The sequence below is a fragment of the Varroa jacobsoni genome, unplaced genomic scaffold (genome assembly GCF_002532875.2).
Source record: "Varroa jacobsoni isolate VJ856 unplaced genomic scaffold, vjacob_1.0 contig02255, whole genome shotgun sequence".
Taxonomy (NCBI): domain Eukaryota; kingdom Metazoa; phylum Arthropoda; class Arachnida; order Mesostigmata; family Varroidae; genus Varroa; species Varroa jacobsoni.
Window position 1 is genome coordinate 36,891 of NW_019214784.1, and position 21,097 is coordinate 57,987.

The window sequence follows — 21,097 nt, forward strand, 5'->3', positions numbered from 1 at the left end:
ACGCTGCTTTACCCCTCCGGCCCCCTCCCGCAGCCCCCAACTTGCTTGCTAGCCGGCCGGGATCTCTCAAGGAGGCCGACGGATGACCTTGCGGGATTTCTTGTCGTGGCGCTTCTCGTCTTCTTTTGATTTCTGCCGCCGCCACCGATTCGAGTGGCCAGCTTGACCACGCCGCCGACCAGTACAATCCTGCCAGCGGTGATCATACGACAACGGCGTAAGACCCCTGCCTGCCGATGGCGACAATGACCGGCGACTAAATGGAGTCGCGACAGTCAACAGTCGTACACGACGTTAGCATGCGGCTGTTCTATCATCGCGTTCAATCCAACGGTGGGAACCAACGGCGGTTAATCGCCGGTCTTACTTATTGGCCAAGAAAACGCGCAAGCACGCACACATAAATATGCAGACAAAACACATAAGGGGGGACAAGCCCTAATTTAAAACATGGGGCGGTAGCGACGTCAAATCGTGTCCTAGCGGCAGAAAATTGAGAGGTTCAGAACAGAAAAAACGACGCACGATATAAACGGTGTTTAGTCCAGAGACGCAGGAGTGTTCGATGACATAAAGTATTTTCACATGCAAAAAAAATGGCCGCATTGTTATACAAAAACTATGTGCATGCGTTATTTACACCAGGGATTGGTAAATATTTCTATGAAAAATAAAGACAGTTCATTGGAAATGTTTGTAACGATTTTTTGACAACATTTATTTTTGCTGTTAAACAGTTACGTTATTTAAGAGAAATATATATTTGTGCTTATAGATCTCTTAATAAGTGTGTTTATTATTAAAATTGGTTCTCCTATAGATTGTGTGAAATATTTCAGAAACGATTTTCTCGCGAAATCGAAGAAATAAATTAAAACGATTAGCGATGGCTTAAATGCGTTTGCTCACGATGCAAAAAATAATGCCGCAAAAATTGTTCGAGGCACATCAAAATGATTTTAAAGAGGTATATGTACTATATTTTTTTTTAATAAAATATCATATTTTTATGTGCGATAGTTTTATCATTTGCGCAGATTAAATTGGTTATGCAGATTAATTAAGCATAGGAACAGTCAGCTAATTTAGACACACCAACTCTTTATCTTGACATATTACTTATATATTAGAAGTGAATCTGGCAGTATGTCAGCGTACGCTATCGAATTTTTTTTTCGCGTTTTCCTAACCAATTAAGCGTACGGGTTTTACTTAAGCAACATTACAGTATGGATTTATACTATGGTATTATGTGAAGTGGCTTGGATTTATACCGGACATAAATGTCGAGAGAGCTGACTTAAGGCCCATGATCATTTTCCTATACAGAGCAAAAAGAAAATACCTGGTCTAGTAGTTGTTTCGAAGCTCGTCTACTCTATGTAGCGAGAAGCTTAGCGCCTGTTCTAGCCATGTTCTGTTGTACAGTACAGAAAATCAACATAGATTAGTCCCTTACCTTCCGCTCATTTCTGGCCATGGCCCAAAGAAGCATTCAGCCCAACTGCCGAAATTGCAGACGTAAACCTATACAAGCTAGTCATTCACGAGAAGGGATCAACTTTCTAAAAACAGAAACGCCCCTCCTAGGTATTCCGTTCCAAGTCATCTACAGCTGACTGTTGCCCGTCAAAGTTCTTAACTGTCCGATCTTATTTTATATTATTATATATCTGCGCGGAACTTATCGAAATTAATTTATTTATGTTAATCTAGAATAACAGACCGCTTTATGTATCCCTACCTGCAAAAAAAGGCTGATTCGATAAGAAAACTTTGATCACTTAGCCTAAACAAGTCTAATTGATTTCCTTTAACCGTCAAGAGCTTTCCGGTGGAAATAGTCCGGTATTGGCTGGGTACCTTTTAAACAATTCTGAATATTCTGGGCAGATTCCTACACTTTGCACTTCGCTGTCAAAAAATTTACCTTCGAGTCAATATGACAGCAGGTATATACCCTGAATAGTAATATTAGGCCCTTATAAGCGGATCCTGCAGACCTTAACATTTATTACCTTCTAAACTAGTCGAGCTAGAAGGATAATTTTGTAATATTTGTGAGAAATACTCGTTTTTACTTTTTTTTTTCGCATTTTTAGGACAGCCATGTATCTATCATTAGCCATCCTATATGTAGTTTCTTTTCCTATAGCTTCTCAAAAGAAGTCAATAGTGGGATATGCATGCTCATCAACTACCCTTTTTGGAACATAGAAAGTCCCGTAATCAACCGGATTTAGATTGAGAGGATAAGCGCACTAAAACCAACGTTGGATGTTCCTTTACTTAGTCTAGGAAGCAACTGAGGCATAACGATAAAGTCTGGCGTCTTCATCGAGTAACTGAGTGATTTCGGTTGCCGTCTTAATAGTCCGTGAGCTTCTCAAGAGAATTGAGACAGCGAACGAGAAGATGCCCCTGGTGTCCGAGCTTAATTTCTCTGCAGAACGACGCCATTTTCTCGTCTGGTCCCGTTCCGGTTGGCGACTGTATCTCGAGGCGGATTTTTTGTTAATTAAAGTTCCGCAAATTACATGCACTTTCAATTCGCCTGTCATCAATTCATGGAAGGACCCGTTTTTAGTTGGTTTCCGCGTTTCATCAATCGTCGATTAATTTTTGCAGCTCTGTGATTTTCGAACGATGAAAACTCGACTACTGAAGATTGGCCTCGGAAGCTGGAAGAGGTTTTTTCTGCGGAGCCCATTTTTTCAACCGATTTTAACTCAGATGTTTTGCCAAATTGCGTTATATCCCATTAAGCAACATTCAAAATCTCAACGATAATCTGAACAAATTGAAAAAAATTTAAAGCTAGCTCTTAATTTCGGGAAGTTAACAATAACTTAGATAGATGCAAGTTCGTTTTTCTTTAAAAGTAGAGGCTGGTAAACCCAGGACATCCTGACAGACTGCAGGAGTCAGTGCCTAACAGAGATGACACTGCTTGCTATTTACTGTTCTTTGTTATTACTAATTTAGTTCATAATAAGCTCTGTGTATCAGCACGAATGGCCAGTAGCTCGTCGCCGCAGCGAAGTTGCATAACTGAATTCTGTTATGCAGTTAGCCACATTGGCCTTCTGCTATCTATTCTCTTGATCCACTAACGATATTACTCATGCTTGTATTTCCCTGGAACTGATCCTATATGCCAATAATTTCTACATTAATTTCGTTGATGTTGTTACTGAGGCGAACGATGACCTCCTTGAGGGTCTTGATCGTCGACTCGGAGTCATAATTGGCAAGTTGTTACAGCCTCATCCAACAGGAGAATTTCATTTGTTCTTCTTCTTCTTCTTCTTGGCTTCCATTTAGATGAACAGCTGTGTGGTGCCGCATATCTCTAGTTCCATTTCAGCTTTCAGCCATGCTGGCGCTGAGAATGACTGGGACCTTTCGAGTTGGGGAACTGATCTTAACTGATAACTTGCCTTATATAGATGCTGCACGACAGCAATAAGCGTATGGCAAACGGTATGCGCATGTAACACTTTTAAACTCGGTTATATATATTCGACACTAAATATGTGTTTTATTATTATTATTATTATTAATCATTCAGGCTACCTGTATTGAGGTAGGTTTGCACAACTGTAGAGAAATGCGTCTTCAAAAATAACAAAAATGAGTCAAGTGCAGCGTTAAGTGGTCCGCCGCTCCAACCTATGGACATATTACCAGTCCTCATAACAATACAGATAGGGTCCAGCTAGCGACGGCATCCCGATGCCGAACTTCGAACAGTCGAACTCCGAATGAATATAATAACAAGTGTACATAAACTGATACGAAGTCGCACAGGGTCAAACTGTTTTCTTGGGCGGTAGCAAACGATTAAAAAGATGTCTCGTTCCCGGCTGACCATGTTACCTTATTGGCTGTGAACTAAAGACCTCCAACCCCGTCGAATTTGGGCCAGGCCAGAATCGCTCGATATACAGTAAGTCGTCGTCCGAATGGAACGTGAACCGCAGCATAAATAACTGCTGGCGCAAAGGACAAGCTGCTAATATAATATTGATAAGTAATTGATTTGAGAACAGCACGATCATGCTGCGCTTACCAGAAACAAACCACTTTAACTCATGAATTATAGATATCAACCTTGATGTATAGTAATCGACGTACAACAAACAAGTTTAAGGTTTAGACTAAACCGTAGACTATTTTGAGAAGCTATTTCGACCTGTTTCGACCAGCTGAAATAGGACTAATAGACATTGCAATCTGTGTACAAGTACGAATACAATTGCAGATAGACTGTCCGGTCCAATTTCAACTGTATAACTTATAGCGGCTATATAATATTTATCGAAAAAATAAACCTACAGATTTCTCTAGGACTTCATTGGCCGCTATTTTAGCGGGACCACACATTGAATGGATACTATTGATCAATTTATCATTTCCATGTGTGTCTAGAAACACCGTCTATAGCTGACTGAAACATCGCTCCCTTAGATAAATGCGTAGATGTATACATATATGTGTATGTATAAGCGGGTGGTGTATGTGGTGGCGGTCATATGAAACTGAATCGATCGATGGATTGAACTCTGTATATGATGTTTCTCGTAGCATTTTTTGTCATCAAGCAGAATCGGTAGAAATTCACTTAACAGAACTGCTTTATTCTACCTGTTATCTGTTCTTATGTAATTGTTGGGGGTTCGATTATCAGGCTTATAACTTTATACACAAAGTATTCCACCGTAACGTGCTGCGCGTTCGTATGATATAAAGGCACACTGCCTACCGAATATTACCATAACGTAGATAAACAATGAATACAGCCAACATGTAGGGTACGTCTATGATGCGGATAACGTGAGTGGGCCTTTGCTATACTTCAAACATTTTTTATATTTGGCTTAAATTAAAAGACGCCTAGTTGTCATGTCTTACAGTTTGCGGCGATCCTAATTTTGGTAGTGAATTTCATGTTTTTTTTTTTTTTATATACTATTCTATATTTTCTATTGCAGGCTCTTGAAACTATTTGCGGATAATAATAGCAATAGCTATTATGAACAGATATTTGAACCATGTATGCTAGTCACAGTGCTTGCGTCTGGCACTGTGTCTGTGAACGGGTGTCCTACGAACACTTTTGTCGATTAGATAGTCAGATGTTTTTGTGGTCAACAAACGGGGATACAGGATTATACTTCGAAACACGGCTTTATGCTACCTCCACGTATCCTCGATTCAGAATTTTTTTAACGCTACCGATCGTACCGGATTGTGTGTGTATATATATATATATATATATATATTTATATAGATATTGCGTCACGCTGCGCACATATTTATAAAAACCGACAAATGTAGCTGAAAGCTACGTACACCTAAAAGCTAAAAGAAAAACCACGACGCTTTGCTCTGGCAATATTATCATTTTCCCATAGCAGCGACGTGTGCGTGAGCGTTTGTGTACCGAACCGTATAGGAGGCACGTTCGAGCGAAAATAAATGATCGCTGGAATTCTATGTTTCGAATATGCTTAGTGAGCGCCCATTTAAGCGCTGAATCGACTGATGCAAGCAACCAAATCTTTCCAAAAAGCTTTACAAAGCGATTTCGCGTAGCGCCCACTAAACTGCTCATTAATGTCACACTGTGATCCTGAGTGTATTGGCAACGCTCGACCAGTTGACCCTATTAGTTTGATAACGTTGAGTTACTCCATGCGAACTTCGGTTCCACTTGAACTTTAGTCATTAAGTCCCCCATTCATGATACATATATGGGTATGTATATATACACCGTAGAATAGGATTATTGTTTTCACAACTAAGAACTGATGTCCTAAATTGTGAGTTAGGGCAATGTGTATGCATGTCGGCGCACCACTTCAAGACGAGTTAATTCCACAAGTGGCTATGTCGCATGAGCAGAGCGTTCAATAAAGACTATATTCTAAATAGTCATCTAGTATTCAAAAACGGTGCAAAAGTAGTGAGAACAGTTGACAGTTCTTTGGAAAACGTGGCAATCGTAAGCCAGAAGGTAATACTATTAAATTAGGATTCTTAAAATATAGGAAGCGTAGTGATATAGTATAGCTTTGACTTACAGCGAGAACTAAAGGGAGATATTTAAGCAAATTTCTATTGGCAAACTCAGAAGGCCTCCTTTTCAGGAGTGAGTCGACTGAAGCTTGTTATTAATTGTGGAATTCTCTCGGAAATAGGTCGTTATTATCGTTAAATTAAAATTGTTTACATTGATGTGCGAGGTTTCCGTTCGGATCTGCTCTGAAGTAGTATCAGATCAGATGGCACTAGCTGTCTTCTATGAACAGTACGAGCCCGACAGAAACGTACTTGTTCCAGGATGCGCATGTTACCTTTAAGTCCAATAAGCAAATACAATGCCGCTTAACTAGGGGGTCACTGTTCAAACCAGTGCTCTGTAGGTTAGTGATTCCCTCATGCAACGTATACCCACCCATTGCTCGCGCGGCCCAAAGGTATTTCTGCTTGTGAACGTTCCAAGGAGCATCTTTCTACTTCCACTATTGTTAGCGTACAACTAGTCATTGTTCTGCGCATAATTTGTACCTACGTCACTAGCCTCTAACAGGTCAGCGTCGGTCCTGTTTACCGTTCGAATGCACGTAAGACTGTGCAAAAAAGTGCATGTAAACGTCGATTACTTCTTGAAAAGTTACCGCTTGCCTTTAGCAAAATTCTGCTTAGTAGGTGGTTTCGGTTTAAGCTTAATTATCGCTCAACTAATGGATCCCATACATACACGCATACATATATGTTGCGGCGGTAGAAGACGATCACGGCTGCTGTAACGGTGTGTATAATGATGGAAATAAATCTAATTGACGAACTGTTGGAGAGAGACCCAGAAGAATATTTGCATTTGGTTGAATGGCTAACACCTAAATATAGCCCTTGACAAAATGAATCCGCTTGCATCAAAAATTATAATGCCCAAATGTTTGCACTATGTTATTAAACATCTTCACGTCTACTCTTCTAACTAAAAAGCTAACTAGCGGCTTAGCTGTTCTGAACCCCGCCAATGATACATAAATACGACATAATTTGTCGCCATTAAAGGCCGTGATTAATAAAAAGCCTTGGTACAGTAAACTTAAGCTTGGATGGTGCTAATGAAGTATTATCAGCATATACGTAGTATTTTCGAGCTTCCTTATGCACAGAAAAACACAAAAAGTCCTCTTCAAGGTAGCTAGAGCATATTCATACATACGCGAGTCGTTAGTGAACGGTATTGCTATGTAATATGCGAAAATGGCATCTCTCTTCTAAGGCAAAATGCAGTTGGGCTATACCATATACTTCTGACTCTGTTCGTTTTGTCAGCTGCTTTAATCAGTAGAGACCTGGGCATGTCCCTTAGCTTCGATTTCCGGAACCACATCGCCCGCCCAGTCAAAGCTTCATGCTTATTTGTATATATGATACTGGATGCGTTACTATCTGAGATTCTACCCAGTATCTATCTACATTGGTCGGTCTTAATGCTTTTCCGTAAGCGTCATGTCTACTATATGTTATCAAGAAGATGCAACTGTAATTATCAAACGTCTTCTGATGCTTACCGATATAATATACAGCATCGAGTTCTACGACTCTACTTGTGTTCCTTCCGCGACGTCCTGAACTCTATTAGTCGTCGTTCCTTCGAGCGAAACGTGATGGCCTGGCCTGTCATTGGTTTATTTTAATCTGAATAACCTAAAAGGCCGTTTTTTTATTATATCGATAAATATTACGCATACACCTAAAGAACAGCAAAAGTGATACATAATAATAACAAAAACATTCAACCGGATAGTGCTTGCATGAGGAATCGTCAATTATGAAGCTACACTGCTATCAAATTCTGTTACCATGTGCGGGATCAAGATGTTATCTGAAAGTTTCTATATCTCCAGGTGACATATTCTAAATCTTGTTCGTCCTATAGAATGGAATTATTGATAAAATGACAACATATTAATACTAATAAACGCTTTAAAAATTCCCAACATTAGGTGTCACTCAGATGGTAATAGGGCTAAGAGGAAGCACGAAAACGAAAGATACCGGTACTGGGATGAATCAGGCCTGACAAGACGGAAAGACGACTCGGTGTTCTGCTATGACCAAATGCTTCAGGACCTAAAGCATCCGATAGGGCTACAGTATTAGTACCGCACTAGTTCCGATTCATCAACGTGCGCTAAAGAAAGTGGCTCTACAGCTGCGGGCTAAATGGGTCGAATTCGAAGGTGTTTCCTGCCACAATAATCTCCGCCTAGTCTGGCTCGCATTTAGAAAGTCGTTTAACGCACCTTGGCTTTGTCCAGTCGTTTAAAGAAAATTCCCCGCCCCAAAAAAAATGGCTGGATAATGAGGTGCCAAATATAACAGAATTAAAATGGCTGAATTTATTTCAGTGGTAGACAGAAAATATTACTTGAAGCATCCATACGGGGCAGCCAAAGGTCGTATGAACGAAATCATCCGCTTGTGATATGAGGTGAAGAATAGTTCTGTATTGACCACTACCCCGTCGCTCGTTAACCTGTAATTATTGCCGATTGAATAGTTAAAATGAAGCACGGCAGGCTTCGTCTCAATAGTAGCGCTTTTTGACAACAACTGAAAATAATTCGCCACCAGATACCAAAAAGACGACAACGGTCTATCACCATCACGACGTTTACAACAACCAACAATGGCGGGGGCGTTTAGATGAATTCCTCATAGCTGCCGCTGCTGGCAGAAGGAGTTACCCTTCTACCCTTACTTCTTTATCTCATTGGCGGAATCTGCAACAGCTTCTATTTCGGTAACGATAATGACAGCAGTTGGCCAGAATCAAGTCCGGGCGAACAGCAGCAACTGTCTATACGACGCTTATTAACGGGATATGCTGTTGTCAGTAAAAAAAATCTTATAATAATCAATGTGTGTACATGTATGTTTGCAATCTTAGTGCATAGAATCTGACGTGTTTGTGTGCTGGAGCTAGGGTTCGACAAATCGACTAGGTAGCTAGTTGCTAGTGCTGCTGCCGCCATTATTCTTATTAATACTACTAGCTATTATAACCAGTTCTGCTCAAACGGTTCAGGCGGTATACGCCAGACGACGAGCGGCCGGCTATCGACAGAAAATTGAGAGAAAATAGCTTGAATTCGAGTGAAGCTCATCTGAATTAGCCAGCTTTTATTCGATAATGAACGTACGATAATGAACGTACGAACTCGACATGATCCTTAAATCGGACAGACGTTTTACGCAATTTATTCAAAATACCTCCTACCTTCCAATAATAAACTGTTTTTCATGGGGGTGTACAGATAATGGTTGTCTAGACAATAAAGCATGATCATGGTTCATAAATAAGTGAACGTAACCAGAATTCGCTTCGTTTCCAGTCAAGTGACTTACCTAATCGTCTACGCAATGTAGGCGACACATAACGCAGACGTTTTTTTTTTTTTATATATTCCGAACTGATACACTCAGGAACGATGAAGTAGATACAGACTCCTAAACGTTTTTGGGTTTGTAGTGTTTTAAACTTTATTGCAGTATTGAATACAAGATTTGGCGGACTTCGTTAAACCGTAACCTGTCCTAAATAGGCGGAAGAAAAATTCCAAATTGATTAAATTCTGTGATTCATAAAAGAGAAATGCCCTGCTTTTAATACTCCGAAGGGACCGACTCTTTTTTTTTCTTAGAGGCGGCATATTTGAATCATGCTAATGGCCGCATATAATCACAATGTTTGCAAATTAATGCTGCTCGTGTCGTTAGAATTTAAGAAAGCTCTGACAATAACTGGCCCGTAAATAGATTCATCACCATTTTTAATTTTATCAAACAACAATGAGACATCTCTATGATTCGTTAAGGTTACAACTTTTCTTAGTGAAAGACCTGTCAAAACTTTAAGCGATCTAAATAAAGCTTTTGGAAAATAATAGAAACGGCATTTTTTTGCTGCAGCAAATCTACCTGTCAAAAGGCCGAACCTAGTCATCTTGTCTGTTTCGTTTCCCGGTTGATACCTTTGGCTCCGATTATTGACGCAGTTAAGTCGTGGGGAACGCACTGACCACTACGTGGTGGTTTTTGACACCATTGCTGTTTCTTTGTCCTCGACTAAATCACTGATCTATTCTCGGCGAAACAACAACTAAAATTCATACTATATGAAGAATTAGTAAAAGCACAGGGGATGCAAGATCATTTATTGTATATAAGTTACGAAATGACTCTTTTATTTTTGAGATATGAGAGTATGATTAGAAAATCATGCGTCGTTCCCATAGACAACCAGCCTCCTTGTTTCCTGCAACAGTGGCTGGCAATGCTGAACGCTCTCTTGCACTCAAGAGTTGACATAATCAATACAAAAGTATTTCCTCTGAGAAGGACATTTATATCCTCAGAGTTTCCTGTGCTTCGTTGTGAACATGCCTGGATAGTTTTTGTCCAGATAAATGGAAGTTTTCTCACCGCAGGATCCAGAATCGATAGCAACACTTTTGATAAATCTGGTATTCTGAACCAGTCCCCTGCAGCATTTGCGAGTTCTCTGAGAAGGGATGTTTGAAAGGTCCCTCTCAGATGTTCCTGGGCTATATTCGCAACGTTGCGGCAGATCGTAGATGGCCAGTGATAGGAAAATCCGTTTCTAGTTGTTCTAAATGCTTTAAAAGCGTTTCGATAACTGCTATTGCTTAACAGATGGTGAGTAATTTTTAACATTTTTTGGGCATGATTGGTCTTTTTTTAGCTTCTATGGTGGTGCGTATTTTGGCGAAGATAATGCTTAGTGATTCACAAAATATAAGAAGACCATCGATCCCAATGAATTCCATCGTGAAGTCGTTCTCTTGCAGAGTTTGCTGCGGTTAGTGGGACGTCATGGTAATAAGCGTATTCTTGGATATGTGATTCAATGCATAGGCCAGACACTTCACTTAAATTAGACCCATGCGTTACGTCAGGGCCTCCATGACAGGGGCCACATCCGTATCTAGTGTCACAGCAGAAGTCAATAACATATCGTAGTAACTTAGAGCAACCTCAATTACCTCTTGTTCTACGTCTGCAGTTCCTCCTCCTAGTAGTTCTATAAGATCGAAGTTAAAGTTTGTTTTTATTTCCCGTATATGAAAAAACTAATATTAGCAGCCCGGAGCATATTCTGTGAGGTCCACTCATTGGTGACAAGACCGAAGAGCTTGCCTCCGATGAGTTGACTGTTCTGTGGCAATTTCATCACAAGCTCGTGGATGCGAGGGCATCGACTAGACTTGTACATATGTACACTTTTTGACTAGCGTGAACAGTTTTCGAGATAATCGGGGAACTCCTTAATTTTTCTGTGCCGCTACACACCGAATATTGTGTAGCCTAAACAGTTTGCATCCCACCAAAGATTCAGCACTGAAATAAGAAGCATGTTAGTAGAATTCACGTACACATATCTGATATTAAGATGTAAGCATTTTCATTTATATCACGTTATGGATATCTTCGTGTCGTTGTTGATAAATGTTTAAAATGTCATAATAGATGATAAACCACTTACCACCGTATTAGCTTAGTACAGGAACAGGATTTTCTCGTATCTCACAGGCTCCTCAAGGCCTGTCACAGTTTTATTTCAGCGAAATGTTTACTCAGGTAGCAATACGAAGCTACAGCTGTTGGTGGATACCCGCCACAACAAAAAAATAATAGCGATATTTCAGCCGAATGATAGACGAAATCTGCTGCCGTAAATATAATCAAACAAAAATCACACTACGTACTCTTATAGGCGGCATCGATGGCCGCTAACTATAACCATTAGATCCTGCTCAGCGAAACATATTGCATGTGTTTTTCGGTTTCACGTAGGCACAGATAACAATTTTTACTGACATTTTTGACCCCAGTTGCCGACTACCTGGTATATTGTGAAGTAACGTAAAAAATATAGATACATTTCAAGAGAAACATTTGAAGTTAACAAGCTAAGTTAAATGTCGTATCGCTCTTATACCGACAAGGTGCATGATACAATTACTATGATTATTTTACATTTTGGTGAATAATTAAAATGTTGGAGCTCCCAGTCACAGCGGTGCCATTTATTACCAATTGAACAACATGAACCCACTCGCCCATTATTTACTTATGACCTTTCCGTGCCTCGGCCTTGCCGCTGCCCTTATGTGACGGGAAACGAAGCGAAGGCGAAGTGAACTTGTTTTTTAAAAAATTTATTTTAATAGAATGAAAATGCGCGAAAAGTGGCCTAACGTCTTCCTGATACATTTAATTTGTTGCAAGGGCTAAAAGCATCATATGTGCCGATATGCGACGAAGCTTAAAAGTTCTAACTTTGAGCAACTTCATATGAGCAAACGAATAGCTTTAGCTAACGCAAAGGGCCTCTTTTAGACAACACGTGTATATACGTTATGTGACATAAGGAAACATAACAAGACATTCTCTTGACTAGATATGGCCACTGCTTAACCGGAAATGCCAATGGAAATGGGTATCCTTTAGTATTTGATAATGTTTATTTTTGCTTTATTTCTATTGCCCCGAATGTTTAAAGGTCGTACATTTACAGCTATGTGGAGTGTTCGTAGGGGCCTTAAACACATAGGCGTCTCAAAGAAAAGTAGATATACGTAAGGCATATACCATTGGTTGAATAATAACACGTCATTATTACAAATAAAGAGCAAAACGAGTCGCCCCAAGTCGCCAGTTAAATTTAAATGGCTAATATAGTATCTTGAATTTTTTTCGATCGATAGGTTTATGTGTACATATTGTGGGTGACTGAATCAGATATTGCCATCGAACTAATATATACCGATTCAAAGATCCTGTGAAATGAACTCTGCGAGATAAATCAAGCTAAACCAACGAATCGTCAGCCACTTCAAACAGTGTCAATGTTCGACGCATTGACTGCTACATGCTACACTTGTGGGCGAGAAATAATTTCTATATGTTTATATTTGCCAACGAACAAAGTAGAATAACATCTATATGATTTTCGTTATACTTGCCTGCTAACGACAAAGTCTCACAGACTGATTCGGTTCGTTTTCGTAGTAGCAGTGAAACCATGAATAAAACGCACAACATCGCTCGAAGAGTTGGTTTCCGGTCGGATCATGAGAAGGAAAGCCCGTGCTACGGGCCGAGCAGTACGAGCGGATGATGATAGATTGAAAGTGGTTACCAGACGAAAATATATCGCGAACAGGGGAACAAGCGGAATGCTAGGCAAACTCGTTAGCCCTGAGTGGTCTCAGCTAAACAGATTGGGCTTGAAACTAAAGTTTCCCTTAATTATGCAGGACGATGAAATAAAGACCCTTTAACAGTCAATCGAAATAGTTCGAGAATACAATTTTGATACTTTTCTTGGTTATATCCAGCCAAATTTTTGACAATGAGGTGCCTCAGCTAAAAAGGGTGACAGATAAACGAACATATGTATACACATATATTCAACCACATTAAAGTTCTAAAGCTATCAAGTTCTAATTAGTAGGTGCGACGCTTACTTTATTAGGTAGTGAAATTTTTGTGTTATCGTACAAAGAATGATAGAAATGGAACAGGGAAACCCGAAGCGATATTCAGAGGGTTGCTACTGTGACATCTATATATGTACATAGTGGCAAAATTCGTCAGTTATTGAACAATTCTTTGTCAACTATTTCCTCGTTAGTTGTAAATTAGACAATAGCACCTGTTGCCTACGTGGTTTGTCCTTATCTTTCAAGTTTGATATAGCTATCTATTCATCGACAGAAAAACTAGGGGACGGCCAACCGTCGTCTCCCAAAGCCCTCGTGTTCGTATGCGCATTGTGGTGGCTGGGCGGCGAAGAAGAAAGAGTTGAAGAGGTAAAAGAAGAGGAAAACGCTTGAACGACAGTTGTAGGCTGCGTTACAGAAAACGCTCAGAAAAGAGCAACGATCTACCCATCGGTCTTCCTTTATTTCGCTCGCAAAGGTAAGCAAGAACAACACAAAACAACAACACTTTGCTTTCTTTTGCCTATTGCTGTTATTGTTGCTATCGTGGTCGCCGCTGGTGATGATGATGGTGCTGATGCTGGTCATTACTACCGTCACCGTTGCTTTTTAAACCCTAACAACAGAGGCTAGTTTATAGCCAATCGGCTGTGACCAGTGTAGTAGCACAACTGGTTGTGTCCGTCAATCGCACAAGTAGCTGTTACTCACATTACCCCCTCCCCCCCCCCCCCCCCCCACATAGACATCTGAAAAAGCATATACATACACAGATACAGCCTTTTGTAAAAATTGCGTTACAATTGATACCTAAGGTCCCCTGGGCCGCCGCCCTTTTGGGGGCTGAAGCCCACAAGACGCACTACAGCCGCCACGATTACTGCGCGTGTCTCTGCTTCTGTGCAATATCATTGGTATTTTTGCTATATATACGTTGTACCACTAACTATACTTAATGCTAGGGATGTATGAGCCATGGTGGGGGCATGACGACAACAAAAAAGTAGAAAAGAGTACTGACAAGTGCGAATCATGATTATTCCTAACGCATACGGCATATATAGTCGTCATCAGGTGTCACAGATATGATTACGTCGAGAATCAGCAAGTTAGACGAAAAAGAAACGACATAGACGGTCAAAGCGGTGCTGAAAACGCTACCGACATCAACACTTCAGAGTTACACAGGACTACCCCACAAAAACACCAATGCTTACTTGTCAAAGTGATAAATGTTACCTATTGTTAACGGTAGCGCTAATCATTGTTCCACGGATCAGCCAACATGAACTACCGCCGTCGCCCGCTGAGAATCCGAACAATTTGAAGGCCCAGCAAGTAGAGAAACGTCAAATTTGTTAATTTTTAAATCAGCGTATTGTATATACAATGCATGGTGCCTATGTAGCTTCGAAGCGTTGCTATGATCTTAATCATGGACAGCACCAAAACAGATTGGCTCAGATCACTAGCGTAATTTGAGCAGATCTGACGCAACTACAATCATTTTAAAGACTATTTAATACACTGAGAAGAATCGACGGATGTTAGCGCTGACGCATGGAATATTTTGAGCAAAATATGCGTCAGCGCCAAACAACCTTGCCAAGGACGTCTGTACGTCGATACCTCTAACTGCCGAATACTCAAATACATAGGTACACTGAAAAACGCAACAGGCTTTTGTTGTTCATATTAGAAAAAACAAAAAAGAAAACTCAGATTTCCAGGATACCCTAGCCGAGATTAGAGACTAGATTCCTTCGATGAGCTAGGTAAGAGATAATTTAGCGTTTGAAAAAAAAATCACACAGAATTGTAGGTGGCAGTGTGAAGAGTATTTGATCTTCAGTGCAAGTGTTCTGTTTTCTACTAGTCAAAATTAAAAAAAAATCTAATAATAAAACGTCTATCGTAAAAATAGGAATAGATGAACATCAGCATCTTAAGATATCGCAAACATGCTTCGGCGCGCCCCAAGTATTAGCGATTTCCTAATACGTCAATGCGGGAAGTTACATCGTGTCTAAAACATGGTATGCACATCAACAAGATAAAGCTCGCGGGGGCAAAAAAGCAGGCGTCGTTTTTCTTCTTATTAGTGATAATATATTCTAGAGCATATAGTCAATGGTGTAACGATGACAAAACTAACTCAAAGTCCAGTTTACATCGTTCAGGTGCGGGACATCGTGATTGGTCTACCTTTTGCGTTAATGGACCGTTTTAATCAACGCATTTATTGGCCCGATCGGTATCGAAGCGAGACACGATTTCAGCGGATGGCGCGCGACGTTGGGGGACCGGCGCTTAATGGCCTTCTTGCAGGCCAGCTGTGTATGCTGGTCCCGCTCCCCCGTGTCACCATTAGAATGCAATAAACGGCAAATTTCAAAATGACTGAACCTTTGGCGATCGCAATAAATACGTATGAACATACGTATAGAATAGATGTACGAATCTGTGCGTGACATGTGGTTGTGGTGGTTACAGAATTTTCTATGGAGCACGATTTGGGAAGCAGGCAGAAAAAATACGGTTTCACTCACAGAGAGAGAGAGAGAGAGAGAAGAGAAATGGCGAACTTACTCGAAATATAATTATAATGACAATTTTACTGTTTTCTATTTTAAAGGCCCTAAATAAGCTATTCGATAGATTCGCACTCACTAACTTTTCTGTACAACTAGAGTATGGATCATAACAACTAAAAAGGGAGTCGCTTACTTTAACATTAATAAACTCTTAACCCATTGGATCTACATTTCACCACATGCTTATACATATATCGGCATTTGCAGACCCTGATATCAGCAGGTACGAAAGAAACATTCGAAACACAAACTTTACGAACGAAGTCACGGAAAAAATATGGCAAAAATGAGCTCTTCAGCTTTTCAAACGATTACAGACAAGATGTAATGTTGTTTTTCCCAATGTATTATGCCACGTTGAACAACCATAGTCTAGACAAGAGATTCTTTTGAATATCGGCGTTTTCATTAATAGCACATCTATTTGAGTAAGCAGGGCAACTCGAATGCGTCAGGATGAAGGCTCATCCAACGTGAACCTGGTGCCTTTAAAAAGGGGACCTTTGACCGCGATACAAGATTTAGTTCTATCAGTTTACCACAGCAGTGCATTGCCTTATCTGAGGCCTCTGAGGAAGGCGAAGTTCTTTTGTTTCGGTATTGCGCATGGAAGCGCACTGCGTCCACTAGCACCAATTCCTGTTTAGATTCAACAAAGGTTAACCTTCTCTACTTGAGGATAGAACTTTTACAATCTAACAAGCGCACTTACCGAGATGTTTACTCCAATCGTAGGCTTATAAGTACAAACCCATAAATACAACTACGAAGTTAAAGTGCCGCTCGATTTTCATAGCGCAAGCACAAAATGTGTTTGAAGCACTTTACATGGATATTCATAAGATTTCTGCTACATATAATACCCCTACGTGTACACAATTTCCTATGAAGCCAACCAACAAAAAAAGGGTCTAATTGCAAGTGGGAATATCGCTATGACAACGAGTGTTTCCACAAATATTTATACGGTATCGTTTGCAAAGCATTTTCATAAATGTGAATTAAATCGAAGAAGCGTTACGTAATTTTGACCAGCATACGCGCAGTGCTCTTCATAGAAGCAGCGTAGTCAAATGGGCTACCCCATAGAAAAACTTTGCATAGGACAGTCTTCTATGAAGGTTAAGTCCCATTAGTTACCGCGGCATACCATCTGACACATACTAATATATATAAAACGCTTCTTTGTGTTATCAGCTTTACATAGGGCGCCAAACATTGTTGTTGTTGTAGATGGTAAGATATTGTTATACTGTTTCTGAAAGGGTCCTTTGATATTAAGTTTCTCAGTGTTTAGCCCGCATATATATGGGCGGATCACCTTCTAGTTCACACCGCTATCCAGCCGACCGTTTCTTGCCAGCGACTCTTTTCTCGCACAGGCATAGCCGTAGCTGCCGAAATAGTCTTATTGATCTTATTGAAGCACCGTAACTATAACGAATGTCGCGCACAATTGGACGCGTCGATAGACATTTATATCCGTCCTGTGCATGCAAATGAAAGATTCTACAATAGACACTTTAAGCAAACGAATAAATACAAGTGAGCATTCACTGTAAAGAAAGCTATTGTATACGAATTTTACAAGGGATATGGATCTCATTTCTAACTTCATTGATTGCCAGGTAGACATACATCTCGAGTCCCCAAAGGGGTACCTGTAATATGAAACATGTAAGTAGCTATTTTCAAGTTCCGATTAATAGTCTTAACAAAAAAAGTTTGGTTTCCACCTACCATTTACGCCATACGAATCGGTTTTCCAAAAAAAAAAACACTTAACTTGAATCCATCAGAGTGTTTCTCAAGCTCGACACTTTTAGCTCCGAGAACTGAGTCTAAGGATGATGCCGACTTGATTGAACTCCAGTTGAAGTTTGCTTTATAACTGGACCAAGTATTTATAAAGACTATTTTTAGCCCCAGGTCAGAAATAAGCCAATGTACCAAGACTCTTTGTGTATTCTAACTTGGGACATTTAATACAACTAATTTTTTGATATATTTGACACTTATCTACAATAATACAGTATAAGTTTGGTCGACCTTCACGACACACAACGCCCAGTGTTATCGCTCCCTACTGATCGAACTTATCGCAGTCGCCCAGGCCGTGAACAATGAAAAAATATAGGAGTTTCCTATTGATAGTGATAGATGATTTATATTTGTTGCATCGAAATACTTAAAGCCACCTCTATAAATACTGATATACGGTCGAGTGGGGGAAAAGGAACTCGAAAAGCCGGGTGACAATGTGGGAATGTGTAACTGTAGTCACATACACAGGTTTTTTGGATACGACAGAGCCGCGCTTATTCCATTCAACGCAGTCGTTTTCTAGCAAGCAACAAAAGTGATTGATATTTAACTTGGGTAAAAACAATTTGTTTTCGTTGGGTTATTGCTTGTTTTTTTCGTGCACACAATTCGGATGCTGAATATCTGGTGCAGAAGCCGTGTGAGGAAGTGTCTTTAATCCATCTAAGAGCTGCGAGGCTTAATATTCTGTGCAGTGCTTCGAGGAGGCCATTAAGGAAGCAGAATTTATTGATTAAGCGAGCCAGGTGCTGTGGTATTGTCAAGAGAACTATAGATTTCATATAATAATAATGTGGTCATTTCAATATAACTGACAACTGCGAGAGGCAGAATGCCGAGACAGGAAGTATTATGTTGAACTATAGCAGCACTAGAGTCTCGTCATATTAAAGAACCGTCTAATATGTAAAATCAGTGTGTACGCTTGATTCTTTTCTATTGAGCTGCTGAGGGCAGTGTGAAGTTTGCTTTACCCAGATTGAGTCACATTCGTTCTTCGGACTACACCAAATCTAAAAATTGACGATATTTGATTTTGCAATCCGTAAAACATGTCTGCAGTCTTTGTCATAACTTATCACATATTCCCTCATAGGTTTTCGGTGGCAAACAGATCCGTTATACGGCCAACACTCGCTACGGGTCATGCGACGAATTTAGCAAGGGTTAAATAAGAAACATCACACACTGACGTTTAAAAAACTCAAGGATGTCAGTTCATCTGATCTGGGCGATCACAATCCAGAGAGGGGCCCATAGAAACCAAAACAGTATCATTTAGTGGTAGTATGTCTAATTTTTTATGACAATCTACTTACACTTGATACTTGAGCACAGGTAGAACGTGGCACATTTATATTTGTATCCATATTGAACCTGATGATTTAGCGTTGTTACACATCGCTTAAACGCATCAGTGACAGCCACAGATATTGGCTATTGTATGATCTTTGTCATTAGGCCTACATATTATATAATATGACAGAAATTACATTTCTAGAGATAAATCGTTTTTATTATACCGTCTAAAATGTTTTTATAGTCAGAATAGGCTTTGTTAACAGCGAGTAATCTGGTACTGACTCTGTTTCCTAGCTGTTATGCGTAAGCTATAGTGAATGACTGGCGACTGTGTTCATCTTTATGAACGTAAAGACTTATTAGTATGGGCAATCATAAAAATATGAGGACAATAGAATAGCTGCTACCAAATTACCAACTGGCAATAGCCGCTAGTTGCACCTGCTTCGCCAAGAGCTTCATCATGTGTTTATTATCGTCGTTTACCTTTGTTATTACTTTGTAACATCATAATAAACGCGCACATCGTTACCATTGCTGTATTAGTATATACGAGCGTTGTCTACATTAAGTATCTGATATAACACATGAGTCAAAGGACATATTATATATGGATACGCTACTGGAAGCTTGTGAAGTGCCGCGCAGGATTTTTGATTGGACCAACAGTGAGCCGCAACAGATGCGAATGTACGTGCGCAATTTCGCGAAGAATGAGATATCTGTGACATAAATTTTCTCGTTTTCTAAGTACTCACACAACGTTCACTGAGTTCGGAATCTGCTATAGCTAAAACCCATAATGTCACACTTGATAAAACGCTCAGCAGTCAGGATAAGTTAGCTCATATTCACTATAGCAGTATTCGATCATCATTTTTCTAACTGGGTCTCGATTGTCGACGGTTGTATAAGCTGCGGGAAACATGGTCTGACAGTTTTCACGCTACAAGCTGTAAGGCCTTCGAGAACGTTGTCACATCGCGCACATAAAAAAATAAGGCAATTTTTGAGAACAGCTTACGGCAAATATTGGCATGATATTCAGACTATTATATGTCTTTATCGTTCCTTTATCGTTATTATGAGTAGATGCTTCCCATACGCTTCCCAAAATCCTGATTCTTCAAGAGCTGAGCCAATTTTGTTTTAAAATGAGTTATTTTAAAACATATATGTCGCCCTAAAAATACAACAAAATATTTGAGAAGTTCACTCGCTTTTTAGGCTTAGTGCTACTGCCAATCATAGATTCAGTTTCTACCATCGCTTCGAATAAGAGTATAAAAACTGGCGACATTGTAAATATAGTAAACACCGTGTGCAGGATCACATATATTAATTGTCTTGCGGCGATCTTCATATCCGTCAATGGGCTGCCCTTATTTATTTAATAACATAAGATTAGCCGGCAGCCTCATTCAGAGTATGCATTAAAGGTGTTTATAAGAAACGCTGATGTAGTTAACCTCAACTTTGTTCCTTAATGACAAGTCAACGAAGCCTTGGTGGGTGTTAGTGCACTCAGCTAGCGAACCTCACGTTTCTGGGCATACGCTCAGCATTATTCTTTTAAAACGCATACTATAAGCTATAATAATCAAAACTATCAGAGAATAATTTACGTTTCTGTCTAAATTATTATAAACAATAGGTTCTAAACTGGCAAATTACACGTTTTCTATAAGCTCCATGGAATTCATTGTGCAACTGATCGACCAGCTGGCTTTATACGTTGTCGTTGTGTGACCGATTTTACTAGCCATTATTTATTAGCGTTTTGTTAGTGACTCCTCCTAGGAACTGGGTTGTGAACACAGAAAC

At 39.9% G+C, this 21,097-nt stretch overlaps 1 long non-coding RNA gene across 2 annotated transcripts; it reads left to right on the forward strand.

Annotated features, from left to right (window-relative positions):
- The first annotated feature begins 4,782 nt into the window (after window positions 1–4,782).
- Window positions 4,783–15,953, forward strand: LOC111272440 (uncharacterized). 2 transcript variants are annotated; one of them, XR_002687513.1, is made up of 3 exons: window positions 4,783–4,836; window positions 13,828–14,031; window positions 15,720–15,953. It is a non-coding gene; the product is annotated as an uncharacterized LOC111272440 (long non-coding RNA). The 2 variants fall into 2 exon arrangements; XR_002687514.1 differs by having other exon boundaries at window positions 15,734–15,953.
- The last annotated feature ends 5,144 nt before the right edge of the window (window positions 15,954–21,097 follow it).